Source organism: Henckelia pumila, chromosome 2 (assembly GCF_033568475.1).
Source record: "Henckelia pumila isolate YLH828 chromosome 2, ASM3356847v2, whole genome shotgun sequence".
In the NCBI taxonomy this organism is placed as follows: domain Eukaryota; kingdom Viridiplantae; phylum Streptophyta; class Magnoliopsida; order Lamiales; family Gesneriaceae; genus Henckelia; species Henckelia pumila.
Window position 1 is genome coordinate 149325248 of NC_133121.1, and position 18081 is coordinate 149343328.

Consider the following 18081-nt stretch of genomic DNA (forward strand, 5'->3'; position numbering starts at 1 on the left):
AAGAGAAAAAGGGAATAAGAGGAACCGAAAAGTAAGAGGAAAGATGATAGGTGACCGGATCAAAGCCCCCGACTCCAATTCACCCCCCTGAATGTACGTCTGATAAACGTAATGATAGTGGCTGAACAACAGGGGTTATTGCAGCCACCACGCCCGATGAAGGAGAACCCTAAACGACAACGGTCAGAGAAGTATCGTAGTTTCCATAAGGATAAATGGCACACCACTGAAAATTGTTTTAGCCTCCACGCTGAGATAGAAAACTTAATCAAGCGAGGATACTTGGGCGATAACGTGGATAAGTCTCGCAGTCAACAACGAGATAGCAAGAACCATGAAGAAAACCATCAATGCGAACAACGAAAAGAGCGAGGTGATACAAGCAAGAAACCGAACCAGAGGGTAGTGAACAAGCCCCCAGGAGGCACAATATCTGTTATAACTGGAGGACCCACTTGCGGTGATACAAATCATGCAGGGAAAATTTGGCACGTGCAGTCAAAGGAGATCATCCATCCTCATGCTCGGTCTCCACCCAAACAATAAATGAGATTTCAAGAAAAAGTGAAGAAATGTAATTTGGAAATGCAGACTTGAAAGCCTCTCGAGATGAACACAACGATGCCTTAATAATTTCCGCAACAATTTCTAAATTTTGGGTAAAAAAGATACTAGTGGACTCCATAATTTCAGTAGATATAATTTTTTACAAGGCATTCCAGAAAATGGGAATTAGTAACACGCAGGTAATGCAAGTGGAAACTCCTCTCATTGGTTTTACAGGAGAGATAGTTGAAGCAGTAGGGAAGCTCACGCTGCCACTTTTTCTAGGATAATATCCCTAACAAACCACCAAAATGGTGAAATTCTTAGTTGTTAAGGCCCCTTCGCCTTACAATGTAATACTTGGACATCCAAGTTTGAATCTGTTTCAAGCAGTAACATCCATGTATCACATGAAATTGGTGAGGCGATCGAAGATAGTCTGCTTGCGAGGGAATTCCATGCATATATCTTACGGAACTCTACGGGAATCAAGGGTGGAGGCACATTTAAATAGGCCACCCGGGCTTTAGCCCGAGTGGCCTATTTAAATTTTTTTAAAATATATTATATATATTTTTAAAAATAATTTTGTGTGTTATTTTTGGACCAATGTTATATTAGCCCAGGTAATTAAATTAAAAAAATTAAATTGCCCACATGTAGCTCAATAAAAAAAATTAAGTAGCCCATATGTCCCAAAATCGGGCTTTTCTGTCCTTGTCTTCTTGATAGATTTGATTTGATTCAATTTAATTTCATCTCTATCAATCTTTGTATTTTAATAATATTTTCATTTCTATAAGATAGATTTCTTCTTGTTGTTTTTTAATTTTTTCTGCTTTATGATATCTTATTTAAAATGTAACTGAATTGCAATGAAATAATTTTTTTATAATTGCAATTTTTGATTTCATAAAAAGTTTAATTGTTTGTTCCGTTCAAGTTCTATTTTTATTAGATTATGCATTGCTCTGATCATATGTTACTGATATTATGTCATATTGAAAACAAATTTGGATTGTGATATCAGTCAAATATTTTTAAATCTTACGAATGATTTCATACTTGAAGATCTTATTAATGAAAAGCATTGTAAGAGTAAAATTATCAAGTATCTTATTCATCGTTTTAATTTTTATGCATTACTTTTTGTTCCTCGTTAAAAATCATATCTCGGGTGGATTTCGGAACCTGGCTCCGCCATTGACATGAAGTTGTAGACAGCCAGGTCCCTGTGAAGACTCATTGAAAGGAAAGAAGCAAAAACTTGATTATTATACAGATGGAAACAAAATACACCTTACCGAGGGAGAATCAGAAGATCAAGAGAGAATGAAGGGCACAGAAACCTTTAAATACATAGAGATAGTGCCAAGAGATCCAAAGAAAATTATAAAGATCAGATCAGATTTGCCAGCCGAAGAGGAAAAGGCTTTGACAAACTTTTTGAACCATAATGTCGATGTATTTGCTTGGGGTGATGAGGCTTTACCAGGTATACCTCCAGAACTTGAACTTCCACTACAACAAATATGCTAATTAACAACACTAAAAAGACAACGGTTTTATACACAAACTGTTTTCTTTTGGCCTTTAACAACGGTTTTTACAAAAACCGTTGTCGTTGAGCGTATTTTTAATAAAAACGACGACGGTTTTTAAAAATTCGTTGTCTTATATGTGTCAAAGACAACGGTTTTTAAAACCGTTGTCAATGAGCGGGTTTTTTATGATCTACAACAACGGTTTTAATTAACCGTTGTCTATGAGATTTTTTTGAAGGTCTAAGACAACAGATTTTGTAATCTGTTGTCGTTGTTATTTATGTATTTTTTTTATTTTTAATATTTTAAAAAATATAATACTATTTTAAAAAATATAATACATATAATAACCCATATAATACTACACGCCTTCCTTAAGAAGAAACGAGAGAAACCCAATCCCTAGCCAAACCCTTCGCCCCCTTCAACCCAGCTCACCTTCGGCGCCGATCGATCACCGAAAAATGGTTGTTCGACCTCTTTGCATCTAGCCCAAGCCTTGGCAACGCCAATCGTTACTTCAATCGTGAGTTTAAAGCTTGGATCAGAGCTTCAGTGTCGCGACTTTCACTGTGTAAGTTTCGTTGCTTTCTTCTCTTGCTTCGGGCTCATGCTTCGTGGTATTTTTAGTAGATGTTGAGGGTCTAGATTTATTGTTGTTTGGGTTTTTGGTGAATGTCGAGAAAAGGGTGAAAAACGAGACTCTGTTTTGTGTTTTTTTTTTTCGGGTTCTTTCATTAGCTCATCTGTTTGGGCTTATTTTTTTTGGGTTCCTTCTTGTTTGGGCACCTCCGAATTTTTTTTATATATATATATATTTTTCCGCCATTAAAAGAATAGGCCGGGGAATGGTAATATTTTAGCAGTGGGAATTAAGTTGCTACGTATGCGATATATAATTTCATATTTGTATACATTTGTTTGAATACATGCCACTTGGAATCGGGATATGCTACGTATATTTTTATCGTGTATCGTGAATTGATATAATGTGCGGAGGGTGGTGCGCAGGCTGGGGGCTACGTCGGCTTGTCGTGGCTGGCCAAATCATTTATTAATTTCACATGGCATTTCACTGGAAGTATTCACCCCCCTTTCCCTTCTATATATATACATGTGTGGTACTCATTGTAAAAAGTATCCAATGTAAAGGGTTTGTTGAATGGTCGCGGAATCTTGATGGCCAAACTATGATACCTTTCTATTTTGAGCCTTATCTTCTGCTAAAAATAAAAATCCAGATTTCGATCTAGTATTTATATATATATATATATATATATATATATGCACTCCTTTGCCTAGCTAGCGATTTGGTTGGCAAGATGAGGTTAGAGACGTAGAGGGGTTGTTTTTTGGGCGTCCACATCGTGGCACCATCGATTATTTCTGACGGTGCCACGCTGTGTGCGACTAAAATCCACTCCTCCGATCCGATCCGATCCGTTCCGTTCCGTCGAGTACCAACCTTCGTGATATATATGTTTATAATTGTGTGTTTTTAGTTTTGAGCAAATTTTAAGGTGTATTTGCTAACTTCTTTGGTTAAAAACATTTTCGAGCTTTAACATAACCCGACTATATAATCCATTAACCTTACATGCAAATGTGTAGCTCTACAAATGGCAACCATTCTGTGACCTATGCCATAGCTTCTCAAGAGACGGATGAGGTCCATGTATCAGAATGTCCTTGATTTGTGATATCTGGAAATTCCAAAACGATAAATGCAAAAGATAATGTGGAATGAAATTAAAGAGGTGAGTTGGTTAATGGTTGATGCTTTATGCTTTATGCCATGATCCATTTAGTTGTTTATGTTGTATCTAATATCGACATTCATAAAATGCTCATTCTTTACTTACATCATAGGTCATTTGACGCCCTTAAACATGATGACAAGCCTCTGCCTTCAGAGCCAGGTTCATCTATAGGAGCTGCTATAGCCGCGTCTATTACCATTCCTTCTGGATCCACTCGCACCGTGACTTTTTCACTAGCTTGGGACAGTCCTGAAGTAAGATTTTACAGTGGGAAAACATACCACAGGTAAGTAAAGAAGTAAAGAACTATAGACTATATTCTCATATCTTCTATCAACATGCAGATAATGACTGTATATAACATGCATATCAATGAACTGGCAGGCGCTATACAAAATTTTATGGTACCCAAGGGAATGTTGCAGCAAGAATTGCACGCGATGCTATATTAGGTAGCATTATAAAATGGTTATATTAAAACAGTGACCTTTTTGGAATAGTAAATGATCTCTGTTATCAGATACTTGTTTTAAACATCTCTTTAAATGCTTGTGGTTGATATGCAACCAAAACACACAAACTGGGAGCTCAAGATTGAAGAATGGAAAAGGCCAATCCTTGAAGACGAAAGGCTTCCAGAATGGTAACAGTGAAACGAATTCAGTCTTCAGTGCAAATATGCTTGTTTGTCTTGATTTCTTGTTTATTCTGGAATGAACTGAATTTATTTAGGTACCCTTTACTACTTTTCAATGAGCTCTATTACCTTAATGCCGGAGAAACGATCTGGACAGGTAAACTAGAAACCCGAGTATCTTTCACTGATGTTTGTATTCATCAAGTCCATAATCAACTTTTATTGCTCACAGATGGATCCCTACCAATGCAAAGTATTGCAACTATTAGAGAGCAGAGATTACGGGTTTGATTCTTGTTTCCCCAGTATGCAAAGAACCATCTTGGACAGAGTGGTTGAATATGGTAGATTTTTCATACTACATTCTCAAAAGGAACTGTACTTGTTGCTTGTATTACTTTGTCAGTGACTTTTGTATTTATGAACTTTTTTAGGGACCTTTCTTTCAATAATTTAAGTGGTCCTTTGCCAAATATTTTTGCTCGAACATTTAAGTAGGTCATTTTTTTGTTTCTGTAACTGATCATCTCTTGCATTGTACTTGTCTCATTGCTGGAATTTCCCTTTCAAAGTAGCCGGAAATCCTTTGATTTGTGGGCTAAATTCTCAGAAGAATTGTGTTATTGGATCTGGGATTCTTGCTATTTAAGTAAAGGTATTTCCTTTTTTTGTGAGTTGGTGCTTTTTTGTGTATGCAAGTAATTGTGTATTTGTTGCATGTTGATGCATTTTTTCACTCTATTTTGGTGGGTTCGTGGTCACCCTTATAGTTTATTTTGGATGTTGTGTTGCTGTGATTCATTGTTTGACATTATTGAATCAATACACATGCTTGGGAACTAAGTTGAAGATGTGCTTATTCAGGTGACACTCCCACTGCATCATGTTTGGAGACTGTACAATCTCATTATTTTCACATCTGAAACATTGTTGTAGGTTTTCCATGCACGCATAGCCACACCAAAAGCACAACTTGGTCTGCCGAAAATAGCCTTGGAGTCATCACTGGATTTGGAGGTAGGACTACTAGATAATAGTTCATTTTTTGTATCAGGCTTGAGTGGGAAATGCTATATGTTCCAAATGATAATGAATATTTGCTGGTCCTGGCTATTTTATAAGGTATACAACGTCTCCCAAGGCTTATAGGCTTGGAAAAAACTATTGATATTATGCTGCTAGGTTCTCCCTTGTAGCTAAACTCTCGAAAAACATAATCCATTTGAGAACTTGGGTAAGATAGAATTTGGTGGGAAGAGTTGACATTGTCTTGAAAAATTATGATACTCTCACTCTGGAACTTGAGCTTACGAAGTTTATTTTTTGAGCAATCACTAGCGGTAAAATCGCAGATTACATAGGTCGCATATGGGTAATTTTGGTGAAATTGATAAAACAACACTATTATTTAGGAAACGTTGATTCATAACGATCCAACTTATCATGTGTGAAATTTTCTCAAAAATGTTTTTTACAGCAGGGTGGCTTTTCATTTACTTTGCTCAGGTATTTTTTTACTATAATTTACCATAATGAGTTGATTCAGGTCAAGCAGCTTAGGTAGCATTTGCAAGAGTGTATTTCAAGTGCTTACATACAATTTCTAGAGGTTTCGTTGGATAGAAGCTTGAAGCACTTAAGTTAACTACTGTTTTTTTACTGTATCTTCTACTAGTGAGCCTTAAACCAAAGTTGTGCAGGAGCCTATTCTACTGGATATTGGAAGATTAGCAACTAGACATGGAACGGGAGTATTCTCTTATCTGGTAAATAGATTGATGAACTAGCATATACATTTTTCTTTGTTGAATTGAATTGTTTTCAAAATTTTTGGTCCACAGGTACCCGTGTTCATAGTTGAAGTTGCGCCGAAGGGTCTATGTGGAATGTTTGCAACATTAAGCGAGATAGACACCGAGATTCTATCTATTTTCAACAGAAATGATTTTGTAAGCTTATTTTTTGAGCAAGAATAAGCCAGAAATACCTCGAGGTATTTCCTTTCATAATTTTCCCTGGATTGCATGCATTTACCGAGTGTAAAATATGGATGATGAAAATGTATTAAATAGAATGATAAAGGGAAGAAGCTCAACAAATTCAAGCTCTCAGCATTCCTATTGGGTCTTGTTGATCAACCTGGAATGCGTATGAACAGATCTTGATCGATAGCGTTACTGATGCTTCTTTTCTCGAGCTCAAGTTCTATCACCTATTTGCTTTGATACCTCAGTAGCAACTCAAAATTTGGAAATGTGTGTCAAGCAAGGCTGCAAGATGTGAAAAGAGGTACAAGCCCAAGCCTTTACCACTCTAATGGTGACTTGAATCTCGAGTTTACGGCTTGAATCTCGAAGTTGTCCTGTCGCGAGCAATCACTATACGTGTAAGTTTGTTGCTTCATTCTCTTGTTGCATAGTCTTTTAGTAGATGCTGAGGTTTAGGTGTACTGTTGTTTGGGATTTTGGTGAATGTTTAGATCTCCATTTGGTAGTCGCTCGTTTCTGATAAATTTCCAATTGATAATCTTATTTTTTTAAAATTGGTAAATTCTTGAATGTCGAAGAGATGTTTTCCTTCTTTTTCAGAAATTTGTGAGGACGGGAAGGGAGAAATTTTGTTTTGCTCTGTTTTTTCCTTGTCAAGTCGTGAACTGGGCTCCTCTTTTAGTGTTGTTTTCATTATTTGTGTGAAAATACATATACGAACCTAAATATATTAAATTAATGGGAAAAGTCTGGTTTGCTCTGTTTTTTTCCTTGGCATTTAATATGAATTGTTAATGATACATGAGTTTTTATTTGAGACTTGTTGTTTATTGTTTTCCGAATTGCTTGCAGTTATTGCTTGGTATGGGTATTTAGATGATTTGCACAAGTCTCGGACTTGGAACTTGGGTAATTTTCTAATGGGTTTTTGGATTTGATCTTGGATATTTGTTCATGAAGATATATCATTTTTCTTTGTTTGGCTTTGGTGGAAAATACCGTCTTTCTATTCAGTATATTATTCCATCAGTAGCCGCATTTTATTCTTTTTTGTTCGACTGAGTAACATATGCTCCAATTTCGATAGATTTGTTGAGATTGTTTTCCGAATTGCTTGGTGTGGGTATTTTGATTTGCACAAGTCTCGGACTTGGAATTGGGTAATTCCTAATGGGTTTTTGGATTTGATCTTGGATATTTGTTCATGAAGATATATCATTTTTCTTTGTTTGGATTTAGGTGGAAAGTACTTTTCATTTAATATTTTGGATATCTCTTAAGTCTTAATCTTTGCTTGACAATTGTCTTCTACTTGTATCAGGTTGGAAAGGAGAACATTGAAAAAGAAACGAGTTACGGGAAAAGAGATTGTTGAAGGGTGTTTCAAGTTTATCGAAATTAATGATTTAAATGAATCTTGTCCAAAGGATCTTTTCCTTATGCTCTCATAGACATCTTGGTCGATTCGACCGCAGGCTACGAGCTGCTTAGATTCCTTGATGCGTACTAAGGATACAATCAAATAGGCCTAACCCCCAATGATCATGAAAAATTAAGTTTTATCACTGATCGCGGAATCTATTCCTATGATGTAATGTCCTTTGGACTCAAGAATGCCGGAGCCACATATCAGCGATTGGTGAGTAAAATGTTTTCAAACTTAATTGGACGAAACATGGAGGTATACATAGATGACATGCTAGTTAAGAGCATCCAAGAAAACAACATGTGGAAGACCTTTCCGAGTGTTTTCAGATATTGAGAAGTATCAGATGAAGTTGAATCCAAAAAATGCTCTTTCGGCGTGCGAGGTGGAAATTTTTTGGGTTACATGGTTTCACAAAGAGGAATAGAGGCGAATCCCAAAAATATTAAAGCTTTTCTAGGTATGAAACCCCCACGAAGCGTTAAAGGAATATAGGAGCTGACTGGAAGAATAAAAACCTTAAATTGCTTCATTTCTCAATCTGCAGACAAAGGCTTGCCGTTCGTCAAGATATTACGACAAGAAAAGAGATTCCAATGGACCGAAGCATGTCAGCAAATGTTTGAAGATTTGAAGAGATATCTATCAACACCTCCACTCCTAACCAAAACTCACGAAGGAGATACTTTGCTACTTTATTTAGCAACATCATCCGAAGCAGTTAGTGTTGTATTGATGGTTGAAGAAGGAAGAGAGAACAAACCCGTGTATTATACAATTCGAGCATTGCAAGGGGGAGAACTTCGGTACACCAACATAGAAGATCTAGCATTAGCTTTAGTGACTGCAACAAGAAATTTACGTCCCTACTTCCAATCTCATCAAGTGGTGGTACTAACCAATCATCTGCTCAAGCAATGCTCGTCGGACCGGAGGCATCTGGTAGAATGGTTAAGTAGGCCGTCGAATTGATGAGTATGGAATTGAATTCCAACATCGCCCGACCATTAAAGCACAAATTCTTGCAGATTTTCTCGTTGAGATGACAATTAGTGATGCAAAATCCTCAGCCCCAACTTGGACAATGTATATAGATGGATCCTCCACATCGTATGGTAGTGGAGCTGGAATTGTGCTAGAAAGCCCTCAGCAGGACAAGTTCCAATACTCCATCAAATTTCAATTCCCCGCATCAAACAATAAAGCCGAATACGAAGCACTCATCGTTGGTATCAAGTTGGTCCTTTCGACAGGAGCAACAAAGTTGATAGTGCACAGTGATTCTCAGCTCATAGTGAATCAAATCATGGGATTTATTAAACAAAAGAAGAAAAATTGCGCACGTACTTGATCCGAGTTAACGAGCTACTCGCTCTACTAGAAAACTACGAGATACAACAAATTCCCAGGAATGAAAATGAAAAGGTCGATCGTCTGGCTAAGCTAGCCAGATCCTTAGCCGACATCGATAATCAAAAGATAACATTCCTCATGCACAGTAAGAAAGAGGCCAAGAAGGTTGGTTTTAAGGTTTTCAACACAGAAGAAAAAGAACCCAGTTGGAAAGATGAAATTGTTAACTACCTGACACGCGACAACCTCCCTTCAGACCCTACCACTGCACGGAAGCTAAAAGTGCGAGCCGCCAGATTCGCCATAATAGATGGAGAATTATACAAGAGAGGTTACTCCCAGCCATTCCTGAAATATCTCACTCCAAGTAAAGAAGATTACATTCTCCATGAGATCCACGAAGGAATATGTGAAAACCATTTAGGGGGAAATCACTGGCCGACAAAGCATTACGTCACGGATACTTTTGGCCCATCATAAAGAAAGATGCTTTGGAAATAGTTCGACATTGTCATTCATACCAAGAGAACGCCAATCTTCACCCCCAACCCGCAACAATGCTACAACCTTTGGATAGCCCACTACCTTTCGCCCAATGGGGAATGGACTTGGTAGGCCATTTTCCTCCTGCTACAGGGCAAATAAAATTTCTTATTGTTGCAGTGGATTATTTCACAAACTGGGTCGAGGCGGAGCCACTGGCAAAAATCACTGAGAAAGATGTCATCGATTTCTTTTGGAAAATCATAGTGTTCAGGTTCGGAATTCCCCGATCATTGATCTCAGATAATGGCACACAATTTTCTGGAGCAAAGATAAAAAAATGGTGCAAAGGCCTGTCTATCCATCAGTTTTTCACATAAGTCGGCAACCCACAAGCTAACGTACAAACAAAAGTTCTAACCAAACAATCTTGCAGCATCTTAAGACCCGCTTGGATAATGCTAAAGGAAAGTGGGTAGAAGAGTTATCTAGCGTACTATGGGCTTACCGAACGATACCCCGTGCATCAACAGGAGAATCACCATTCAATATATCTTACGACGTTGAGGCTGTAGCTCCAATAAAAATAAGAGAGACCTATTGGAGGGTCAAACAATATGCATCGTCCCATAATGATCAAGCACTTCGACTCTCTTTGGATTTAATTGATGAATTGCGAGAAGAAGCAACAGTCCGCACATAAAGTTATAGAGCTCGCATGGCTAAAGCTTACAATGATCGAGTGAAACATCGATATTTCCAAGTAGGAGATCTCGTTATGAGGAGAGACGGTGTTCTGAACCTGGTCGGAAAGCTCGATCCAAAGTGGAAAGTCCCATATATAAAGTGATTGAAATTGTCATGATGGACACTTATCGACTCCAACATACCGATGGAAGAATACTCCCCCGACCGTGGAATGTGGTGAATTTTGAAAAGATTTTATTCTTAGAACATGTTTTGTTAAGCGAGTCGCAACTTTGTTCTTATATTGCCAACTCCTCACTTTACATTGTGTAATTTCATCAATGCTAGTTTCAATAAAGTTAGCAGTTCTTTTATCAAGCACACTATAGTAGCCCGGTTCCATTTTACAAGATTAAGTTGATAATCATGTTTAGATTTAATAAATCAAGATTAAAGGATTTTAATAAGATCTAACAGACCAAATATTTGGGTCCAGAATGCCGAAAAAATGGTTAATGGGCTTATTGGGCTCGGGCAGTTCGGAGGATCCGAATTGGGTTTGGAAGGTCCGAACCAGGACAGTTCGGAGGCTCGAATGGTGTTCGGAGGAAAAGAGAGATCGGACGATCCAATCAAGGGACCGGACTGTCCGAACTCACCCAAGGACAGATGTAAAAATCTTGAGTAGACAATGACGCCATTGCTGACATCACCTTGCCGGATCGGACGATCCTAAGTATAGATCGGACCGTCCGATGTGTCACCAGGACAAGTGGCAAGGAGGATTTTACAAGCATCTCAAACGTGTAGGATCGGACGATCCAAAGAAGAGATCGGACAGTCCAAAGTTTCATACAGGTTACGTGTTAACCATGCATAGATCGGTTTGTCCGAACTGGCGATCGGACCGTCCGATCTTTGCCTTTAAATAGGGGTTGAGAGGGCCTCATTTTGACACATTCCACACCTCTCCTTGGCCCATGTTAGCTCAATTTTAAGAGCTTTTGGGTACTCTTATTTTAAGAGTTGGAGTAGGTAGTAGTTTTTATTATGGACAATGTTCGTAGTAGTGGCCAGGCGGCGAAGCTCTGGAAAGGTTTCCTTCGAGGTGGCCAGGCAGCGGAGCTCTGGCAAGGCATCCAGGGGTCGTAGCTAGGCTTTGCCCAAGTTTTGGGGCAAGCGTCATCAGCGGGCTGACGATGAATGAAGGTATGACTTTGGTTCCCTATAGTAAATAGGGAGTAGACAATAGTTTAATTAAGGTTTTTAGAGCCTAGTAGGTGATGTTTGGCATGCTAGGTAATACATGATTATTTTATGCATTGTAGTGCTGCATGGTAGACTTGGACCTAGAGGGGGAGCTTCTAGGATCTGCCTTAAAAGATACAGAAGTATTATTCGAGATATCCAGATTGAGTATGCATATATTATGTGTTTGCATGGATTATGTGATAGCATGTTTTATATACCTTTATATACAGCATGTCATGACTTTATGTTGCATACATGAGCATATTGAGCCTTTACCTTAGAGGTATCATGTAGTAGGGCGCTCACCCTATGAGTTTGTGGATGGTTGGATACGTAAGTCCTGTGTCAGGTCACCGTGATGGTTGGACACTTGTACTAGTATCAGGTCACCATTATCTACTGGGTATATGATCCACCTCCTGAAGCGACGGCGCAGAGTGCTATATACCCTGGGCCCGGTTTATGAGCTAGTTTCTTGACTTGAGTGTCTTGGTACCCAGTTCATTTGCATTCATGCGCATATAATAGTGTATACTCATACTCTTGTACTGAGCATGTTAGGCTCACTTCCGGTTGTTTTCTGTTGGCTGGATGACCTATTCCATAGGGCAGTTGCAGATAGTTCTCCTGGGATGGGGAGGTTAGGTGGTGACCATGGCTTGTTAGCAAGGTTGACCACTAGGTTTTTTCTTACTTGGTATTATTTTTATTTTTCAGTTACTCTGATTTAGATTATTGTTTAATTGCATGCTTAAGTTTATGATTAGTAGGTGATCACGGTTCGGGTCACTACACACACCTTGGTTTATTATGCGCTATAAAAATTTCTCTTATTCTCTATGTAGTGAACCGTATTCAGAATTAACGATTAAGTGGTACTTAATTAAGTAATCATGTTTAAGAAGTGTAAAACATGATTAAGGGATTTTCTATTGGATTTAAGGAGTTGAGAAATGAAATCAGTACGATCAAAATTGGTCTGGTAAGAGCTTGATCATTGAAAAAATCGGATGCTCCGAACAGGGTTCGGAAGGTCCGAACAAATGGGAGCTATTGTTCCAGTTCGGAAGCTCTTGGGAGTTCGGAAGCTCCGAAATACGATCGGAAGCTCCGATCATCAACTATGCCAATTGTCTGGAATAATGCGTAAGCAATGACGTTAGGGAGATCGAAAGCTCCGATCGGACTGTCGACAACCAGCTATTGATCGACACGTGGTTGGTGGAGAGAGATTGGAAGCAGGGGATCGGACGCTCCGATCGTGAGATCGGAGGTTTCGATCGATGTCTATATATAGGGATGCGAGGCTCATTTCTAACTCGCTCATTTCCCTCTTCTCTCTCTCGTTCCTAGCTTCTTTTAGGCATTTTAGGGGTTTCTAAGCGTCTCACTGGAAATTCGGGAGTGGCAAAGCGCTACAAGGATAGTAGCGCAGCTGTGCCCAAGTTTTGGGGGTTGTCACTATCAGCGGGCTGACGACGGCGCAGGTATAACTTTGGATCCCTAAAAATAATAGGTAGTATGTAATAGCTTAGATAAGGCTTTTAGAGCATAATAGACAATGCATGAGTATTTTGCATTGTAGTGTTGGATGGTAGGCTTGGAACCTAGATGGATGCTTCTAGGACTGCCTTAATAAGGTACGTAAGTACTGACTTAGATTGTCAGCGGGTATTCATGCTTATATGTTGCATTTATGTGCCATGATTGCATGTTTTTTTTATGCTACACATGCATACATCTTGATTTAGTCGGTATCGTTGGCTTACCCAGTATGGGGGATTTGCTCAGCCCTATTGCATGTGTGGATGAGAACCATAGTTTTGGGACCCGTACGTGTCCAAGATTTATGGTATGGGAGCCACCTCCTAATGCGACGTCCAGCGTGCTATATACCATGACACCTAGAATGAGCAGGATTTGATACTCGTATGATACCCGATATTTATTTGCATGCATCATGTTTGTATGTTTATCCGTACTAGCGTATTGAGCTTTAATGCTCACGTCCAGTGTTTTCTATTTTCTGGACACCCCATTCGACGATGCAGTTGTAGGAAGTTCTTCCAGGGATTTGGGAAGTGGTGACCAAAACGTGACAACAGGATTAACTGTTAGGTTATATTCCATTAAGTCTCATTCGATTGTGTTGTATTTATTGAATTTATTTAACTGATTGTATTCTGTCGATCCAGTATTTATTTGGGTTTCCGTAGCATATCTTTGATTATGTTAAATTGCATGTTTAATTAAGCTTTAATATTTGATTAGTAGTGGATTTGGGTTGGTAGCTACACTCCATGCTTAACAAACACGTCACCGACCCAGGTAGTTGTTAAAGTTAATCAACCCAAAAACGCCGACTCCGTAAGAGATCAACAATGAACATGAGTGTCGGGATACCTCACTACCTATAAGGTGGGTTTAGGACTTCCCCTTGAGACAAAATTTTGAGAGACCGATCTTCTCAAGTACACATCAGTTAAGCATTACAAAGCGCAACACACATCAACAAATACACATAAGATAATCATCACACGAATGTGAGTTTCACAAATATGTAAACAAACATTGAACTTCAAATTTCAACTAAGAAATAAAACAGTTTGCTCCATGAAATAAATCAATCCTAAATACTGAGATAAGCCATAAAAGATAATAAATGATAGTGTGGGATATTGATCAATCACGCAAGCTGGAACTACACTTCATCATCAACCGGTAGCGACTTCAAGACATTGATCATCTCTGCATATCCCAAGGGAATATCATCAATCGAGATTTCATTTACCTCTGCAACGTTGAGCTCAATTAGCATGACTATATCTTCAGACACGCCCTCTTTCCGCAACTGGTTACGACAGGCTAACACCAATTCATCATGGAAGGTTACAGATTGATCAAGGACCTCTTCATGAAAATTAGCTGATGTTTTTTTTTTTTGATATTGGGAGGTTGGGGGTATTACATGATCTTGAACCCAAGACCTCTCCCAATTATGGGAGATTTGTGCCACTAGGCTAACAAGCCTTGGGCAAAGTAGTTGATGCTTTGAAAGAACAAACACTCTTCTCCTCCACCCGCTTCACAAAAGCTTTGCATGCCTCTGAGTCAAGGAAGTGGCTACTAGTCTTTAACTCCACACGTGTTTCTCTTCAATAGCTGCAAAATCTTTCACCTTGCCTGCAAGACCTATCTGTGCCTGTAGACGCTCCACTTCTCCCTTCTTTTCTCCTCACTCAACCGCCGATTTTCATCTTTCAAAAGAAGAACTTCTTCACGCAACTTATCCTGCTCATACCTCAATTTCTCTCTCACTCGTACTGCACTTGCTAGCGACAGACCCTGCAAGCAACAAAAAAGAAGATTACTCAACTGACACAACCAACACAACATTAATATGACATACATAATACCTGACAAGAATTCAACAAAAGAGAATGGGAAAAGGAATCGGCAGGCAGCGCCAACAAGTGCAGCATATCGAAATCTCCCATGATACTCCGTTCTTTCTTCCATCCAATCTCTGGATCTTACAAGTCCCAACAAGAATCAGCTTTCTCTCTGTGGTTTACCCCGTCAAGGAAAGTATGCTTATCATGCACAGGCTTGGAAGATGCTCCAAGATCCTCTACACGATTCTTTTAGGCTCTCTTGGCTCTTCTTCTTCCAGTCTTTTCCGTCCTTCATTATGCGCTCTTTTCCTTGCCTCGCCTCCATCGCCTATCGTAGCTTTTGCACCCGAGTCCCTATGTAACACAGGGGAACTGCTTTCTTAAGAGCTTAAGGCTCTGAACCTTGCGCAGACTCTGGGCGTACTGACGTCACCTCCTTACAAATGACATCACGTGATGTTTGAGATGTGCAGTTGACAGAGGCTCTACTGTTACTCTCCACCGGAGAACATCTCCCTAGAGTTGCCTTACGAGCCCCGACAAAAGCTAAATCAATCCTGCCACCTGTAAACAAAGAAACAACAATGCGATGTCAAAAAATAGGATAAACAACATATATAGTCATAAATAAACAAAACACAAAGACATGACTAACAAAAAGAACGTGAAAATACCAAGAACAAGTAAAATCCTAGACAAGTCGACGAAGAGACCTAGGGCACGACAATGGAGTTGAAGGGTGCGATGATTCACTCTCACCACAATCACACGAAGTCCCGAAATCCAAACTACGGGTACCCCACACCCACAATCCTGAACGAAAAAGAACTAGGATCTCCAAAAAGTCTTAGGGGATGGAATTCTGGATAAGAATTTGCAGTCCTTATGAGGTTGAAAATAGACGTGCGAGTCAGGTTGACCTACGCTAAAAATAGGAAATGAAACAACTCTACAATCAAAGGCATTTGTATCTCGGTCATCTTATGACAGAAGGCCATAAATACTATGATGGAATTTGTAGTTAACTGATTGAAGCTCATTCCAAGATCTTTTACTAACTCCAATAAAAAGGCTGAGGGGGGAATAAACGTCCACTATTAAAATATTCAAAAAAAACATTGAAATATCCTGACGACGGATTATGACAATCTTCTCCCGGCTCCAGAATCCTAAGGTCACACTCAGGGGGTATGCCCAACACCTCACGCAGATACCCGAAATCATGCCAAGTCAAAGAACTGTTATCTCTACACTTAAACATTTCACTTGACTCAAGATCGTCTTTTACCGAGGGACTCTTAAGGTCAATATAATCATCAACATCACCACTACTAGAACCACTCGGTGAATTTTGATTAATTCTCCGATTGGCCATTAAAATATAATATTCTTTTCCTAGTGGAACGCTTCCTGCACAAAATATAATTTTTGACATTTTTTTCAAAAAAATGAAGCAAAAATATAAAATCACAAATAAACTGAAAATCCTTTTCAACACAAGGATTAAACGAATTTTCAAAATACAATGATAATACTCAGAATACTTAACATTAAATAAAATCACGAAAATACAAAAAAAAAAATCCAAATAAAACACCCAATTTATAATTTATCATAAATCAACAACCTAGATCGCACAAAACCCTCACCACCTTTCTCCTTGCCCCACACCTCATCACCAACCATGCACATGCCGTCGCCACTGGCAGCCAAAGATCACAACCTGTCACCACCGGCTGCAAGACCAGAGCCAGAGCGAAGCCGTACGCAGAACCGCAACTAGGCGCCGGTCCATATTTGTTTCAAACTAGGCGCCGGTCCATCTTTGCCGCAGGCGACCACATGGAACAGAAAAGCGTTCTTCAAAGCGATCTTGTTCTGAAACCACAGAGAGCTTTTTCTTTCTTTTCTTTTCACCACTTAGGCAACCAATATAGATTCAATTCTAAAACGTAACATGACATGACACTCAAACCGAGAAAGGAACATATAAATTCAATCCCAAAAATCTGCATTACGCGTGCAAACAGGTAAATCTTTCCTAAATAGACTACCCGAAATTTTTGTTGTTAGCTCCCTAAATAAGACCATAATACGTCAATCAGAAAATAATAAAATAACATAAAATCATTATTGTCAGGCACATTTATACTCTCGATCACTTCTGACTAATTGGAATTATTCGAGAGGGGGACCTATGATGGGTTAGAAACCCAATTTTATTAATTATTTACTTGAGCCTAAGATACAACGGCCCAAGCCCGCTAAGCGTACCCTTAAATTCTATAAATAAAGGAGCATCTCAGGTCATATTCAAGGTACATTTTGATTTTTGCTCTCTAACTTGAGCTCTCTTATCTTTGGAGATTATCATTGTGCTCTTTGCTGACTTGAGCGTCGGAGTGCCTATGTCGGGTAACCATCCAAACAGGTCTCTGACGAATGTTCATGACGCAGGTGACGATTCATACAGTTATATATTACAGGTCCACGCTTACGAAGTTTTGACTTACGAAGTTTCATCTTACACACATTACCCTTGCTAGGTGCAGTTTACGGATCCTACACATACGAGATTTTTGCTTACAAACCAGTTGGATTTCGTACTCTGATTTACGTAATTCGAGTACTTGTCGTTTTGGCTGCATCAATACCGATATTTAAGTAAAAAAATTTATATATGATATATTGAAAGAGCTTCATGGAAGAGTCTCTCTCATGAGATTTGGTTGACTATAAAAGTAGCCATATGCAGTGTGTGTATAAGAGTAAACAATAGTTTTTCTTCATCTTGATACGAATCTAGAAAAGAGAAAAATATTGAGTGAAGAGTTCAAGAGTGAACTTTCTTGTGAGAAAATAACGTCGAATTCCAGAGTGAATTCTTGAATATCTTGTATCTTTGAGTTTTATTGTAAACTCATCCTTATATTATAATGGACAATGTAGGTCAATCTCGACTGAACCATGTAAAATTCTGTGTTGATTTCTTTGATTAGGTTCTGTTGCTA